The following is a 5,448-nucleotide window of genomic DNA, read 5'->3' on the forward strand; positions in this document are numbered from 1 at the left end:
TTTTCTACCTCAGTCCTTTTGAGACAGGGTCTCATGTAACCCAGACTGGCCTTGAGCTATGTACCTAGGGATGACTTTGAACTTCTGATCCTCCTGCCTCCATCTCTCAAGTGCTGGGATTACAGGTGTGCACCATCATGTCCTTTAAAAAGAAACAATATTTATGATACCTGATTCAAAAAGCAGTCATTTATCTACTTTATTGGAGAGATTTTAAGGGTACTTGACTTTCAACAAAAATAGTTTCTACTGACCTTCCAGTGATGTCTGAATTGCTATTATTAGTGAGTGGAGCTACCTAATTAAAGGATTATCTCTTAGCAGTTAATAAGGGCCATCCTAGGCCCCCATCTGTAGGTAATTCATTAAGCTTTTAGCAGATGTATGTACGCTGGTATGAATTGGTTTATCTTACTTTTTTTGTGCCAACTAAGCATGGACTGTGATAAAGGAAAGATGAAGAACATGGACTTTTGATGGTTTGGGATGGTGGCACCCATTAGGAGGCAGGGTACAGGAATTTCTATCCAGGACTGGCTTTCCATCTGCAAACTTCAACTCTCCCTCCTTCCACCAGGGAGTCTTTTTTATTTGTTTCTGAGATACAGATTCACTATGAATGGTTGTCTTGAAATCCCAGTACCTTCACCTTCCCAGTGGTGAAATTATAGGCTTCTGCCTCTGAATCATTAAAAAAACAAAACAAAACAAACAAAACAAAAAACCAGGTAGAGCCTTGTTAAAACTTTCTTGGAGAATACATGGTCTCAGGTAATATAAAAGAATGGACTTGGAGTCAAAAAACCTGCTTTACTTATGCACTATTTATGTGGAGGCAGAAAAACCTTGAGGTAAATGATGCTGCAGCTTTAAGATTCCTCACCAACATCAGCCTCTTCCAAGGTCCTGGAATCATTTCTTGGCAATGGGTTCATATGATCATGCATATTTTGAAAATCTGTAAAAATAAGGTAATTCAACTACAGTGAACCATTGCCTCTTTCCACTCTTCTTCTATATCCTCTTTTGCTGTGTGACATGGAATAACGATGGTCATTGTGAGGACCTGGTCACTGAAGGGAAGGAGGTGATAATTACTTTGTGTTTAGTGTTATGGCTTGCTGTCACTTCTGGGTAAAATTGCTAGAGTGCAGAAATATCTTTCAGGAATATTCCATTGCTCAATGTGCTGATTTATGTCATGATAGGAATATATAACTCCCTTGATCACAAACTGGTTAATGAGTATCATCTATCCAAAGATTAAGATGAGCTGGGTGTGGTGGTGCTCACCTTTAATCTCAGCACTCAGGAGGCAGAGGGGGCAGGCAGATCTCTGTGAGTTCAAGGCCAATCTGATCTACATAGCAAGTTCCAGGTCAGCTGGGGCTATAGAGAGACCCTGTCTCAAAAAGACAAAAAAAAAAAAAAAAAAAAAAAAAAAAGATCATGGTGTCATGAAATATTTCTGCTCAGATATGAAAGAAACATCATTGAGGTTTTCAAAACTATATGTCAAGTCCAAAAATACATAGACATGTCCTTAACAACAATGCACTATGAAGGTGAGAGAAATTTTTCTAAACTGTCAATAATGAAAATATATTTAACTCAGCCTATCCTAAGGATCAAATTACTTCACTATTTGGGGTTTACCTTACTATTTAAGGTTAAAATTGTTACCATATAAAGAAGTCATCTGAGAACAGAAAGAAGTAGTAGGGTTAAAAACTATTTTAAAAGTTTAGAAGGCAGTTAATAAAATGATTCTGTTATTTGTCTGGATTTTGTTGTTTATTTGCTTCATTAAAAACTTATAATTGTGATTTCTTTTTGCATAGTCTATTTCACATGAATGTAATGTACAATATGTAGCTGGTTGTGTCTATTGTATTTTGAGGGCCTATGCATGTTGTAGCATATATTATCATTTCCTTGGGAAAAAAAAAAAAAAAAAACAACTTCCCCAGCATGGAGGCAGAGGCAGGCAGATCTCTGTGAGTTTGAGGACAGCCAGATCTACATAGTGAGTTCCAGGACAGCCAGGGCTACATAGTGAGAACCTGTCTCAAAACAAACAAAAAAAAAACCCAAAATGCCCAAACTTTTATTTTCATTTATGTGTGTGTGTGTGCCTGCAGGTGTTCATCAATACCAGAAGAGGACAGTGGATCCCCTGAACTGGGATTACACACTGTTGTGAGCTGCCCCATGTGAGTACTGGGAACTGAACCCAGGTCCTCTGCAAGAGCAGCAAGTGCTCTTCACTGATGAGTCATTTTTCCCACACCTCCCACACCTCATTTTTATGGCTAGTCTGCATTTTATTTATTCAGTTCATCAGCATGTGGGTTGTTTTCAGTTTCTGGGTAACATGAAGAGGGGAGTGTTCATGTACAATAAAAATAATTTTGATTTCTTTTCTCTTACCCCATTTTGTACTCATAATTTTGTATGTTTTATCTGTGTGTGTGTGTGTGTGTGTGTGTGTGTGTGTGTGTGTGTGTGTGAAGCGTGTGTTGCTAGGAATGGAACTCGAAGCTTTGGACATGCTAGTTAAGCACTCTACCACTGAACCACATCCTTAACAGCAGATATTTTACTTTAAAAATATCCCACCCCCAAATTGTGTAAGTTTCAAGACCTATAGAGTTTGGTCTTGTGACAATGAGTAAGTAACATAAACTTTAGTTTCCTCATCTGGAAGTTGGGAATCACCCTGTTTGCCTACTTACCTAATAGGGTTCTTGGGAGGAAGTGAACTGGTACAAGTGAAAGGATTCCTTTTTCATTTAATTTTTAAAATGCATTATTATTTTCATTATTATTATTATTGTGTGTCTCTGTGTGTGTGAAGCACATACCACAGCACACGTGTGAAGGTCAGAATAATTTTGTGGAGTCGGTTCTTTCCTTCCACCTTTAATGGGTTCTGGAGATGGAACTCATGCTCTTTCATCCAGGGAGTCATCTTATTGTGAAAGAATTTTATTACTAGCTTTAAAGAAGCATATAAATGTAAGTAAGTGGGATCACTTTCTCCTTAAAAAGCAGACCTTGTACCCTTTAGTGGTGTATGCCTTTGTCCCAGCACTCTGGAGGCAGAGGTGGGCAGATCTCAGTGAGATCGAGGGCCTGCCTGGTCTAGGGCTAGGCAGATGTACACACAAGCCCCATCTCAAAACAACAACAACAACAAAACCCAATAAACAAACAAATAAACAAATAAAGTAAAAACCAGAACTAGTATTTTCCTCAGGAGTTTAGATTACCTTTTCAGTGGTCAGACTTTATACACAGTTATACTGACCTACATGATGGACCAGTTCCTTTTTGAAGAGTGCCATATAAATGATAAGCAGGCCCAGGCCACGAAGAATGACAGTGCATTGGCATAAGCCCTTCCATTGCCACTGTTGGAAGACTAAGATTTGGCTCTTCCTACTGGGAGTGGTAAAAAGAAGCTGGTTTTGATACTAAGAACAGTATTTAGCATTGAAATTCAGCTTGCCTGGGAGTAAGGCTCAGAGGCAGAGCAGGAACTTAATATGTGCAAGGCTCTATTCTCAACCTCAACCACACATGCAAAAGTCAGTAGTATTTCAGCTATAAAGATGACAACTACTAAAAACAATTTTGAAATATTTTATTTATTGTTTTATTTTATGTGTATGAATATATTGCCTGCATGCGTGTAAGTGCACCCATGTCATGCAATGCCCACCGAGGTCAGAAAAGAGTGTTGGATCCCTTAGAACTGGAGTTATGGGTGGTTTTTAGCCACCATGTGGGTGCCAGGTTTTGAACCTGGCTCCTTTGCAGTACTCTTAACCACTGAGCCATCTCTCCAATCCCTAAAACCATTTTTAATGCCAGGTGTGGTGGCATACATCTGTAATTCCAGTACTAGTTAAATGAAGCAGGACATCACAATTCCCAGGCCAGCCTGAGCTATATAGCAAGACTCTGTCACAAAACAAATCTAACCCCATTTTTCTTTATTATATATTTATAACAATAAACAATTTATTGTATTTTTAAAATTTTTTATTTTGTGTGTGTGGGGGGTGGATCTATCCTTCTACCATCTGGGTCCCATGTCTCAGGGATCAAACCCAGGTCTTCAGGATTGGCAGCAAGCACATGTGACAATCTTGTCAGGACCAATCCCAGTTTTTAAAAAATGTTTTATTATTTTATGTGTATGAGTGTATTGTCTGCATGTATGTAAGTGCACCTGTGTCGTGTAATGCTGCTTTGGTCAGAAGAGGGCTTTGGATTCCCCTGGAACTGGGGTTAAGGGTGGTCCGTAGCCACCACGTGGGTGCTGGGAATCGAACCCTGGTCCTCTGCAAGAGCAGTCAGTGTGCTTAACTGCTGAGCTCTCTCTCCAGCCCCAACCCCAGTTTTAAACCAGGAAAAGTGGCAACAGGACTCTCCATTCTCTCAATATCTGTTATGTGAGGATCCATGAAAGGAGCTTCCTGTGCCTTCATCAGTACTCACAGCATCTGGGATAGCATCAGCTCTATTTTACAGAAACATTAAATGACTCGTCCAGTTTTGAAGAGATTTGAGATTTCAGGAGGGCTTTGTTGAATCTGCCTTGCCAGGTTCCAACTGACTGCTACACACTGCCTAGAATATAGTCTTCCTTCTCTTGATTATCTATTTATAACTGGTGTCTCAAAGTCATAATTACCTGCAAAAATAATTCTGAAAATGAGTTTTCTAGTATGTATGTCTAGGTCTTTAGTTGAAATCCATTAATTATTATGAATATATAGAAAACCAGGAATATACTCAATGCAATAAAGTATGCTTTAAATGGCACTTAATTCAGACAAATGTCAAGAATCTTAAATATCTGAAAATGTGTAACATGCAAAATAAACTATTTTATTACTCACCAGACCGATCATGTATCAGATTAATACGTGCCACCCGAGCTTAAATGTTTGATTTCATTGCCAGAAAATTCAAGACTAGTCTGTTCATTAAGAAAAACAAATATGAAGTCAGTATTCTCAGGTTGCAGATTGACACAGTCAAGTTAAAATGATTTTCCAGGAGTTTACCTCATATATATTTTATCAGAGTTTGGAATTATACACAGTTCACTGGTTTCTCTCCATTAAATTTTAAAGTTGAGATGAGCTTGTTATCAAGTAGATTTTCATAAGGCATTTGTGATTTAAGCTATTAATGAAACCTCTATTTTTTTTTTATTTTCCCTTAGGTTACCTTACACATGGGGGTGGGATGTCAGTCTCTATCTTGAAATTGAATCCCTTGTCTGTGATTGTGTGTGTGTGTGTTTACTTTTTTATTTTCACATCAAGACTGGAGTGGGAGGGTAAAAGGTGAAGGAGAGAAAGGGGGAGGGGAAGGAAGAGAAGAGGAGAAGAGGAGAGAGAGAGAGAGAGAGAGAGAGAGAGAGAGAGAGAG

The sequence above is a fragment of the Nannospalax galili genome, unplaced genomic scaffold (genome assembly GCF_000622305.1).
Source record: "Nannospalax galili isolate Female #2095 unplaced genomic scaffold, S.galili_v1.0 scaffold336, whole genome shotgun sequence".
NCBI lineage: Eukaryota > Metazoa > Chordata > Mammalia > Rodentia > Spalacidae > Nannospalax > Nannospalax galili.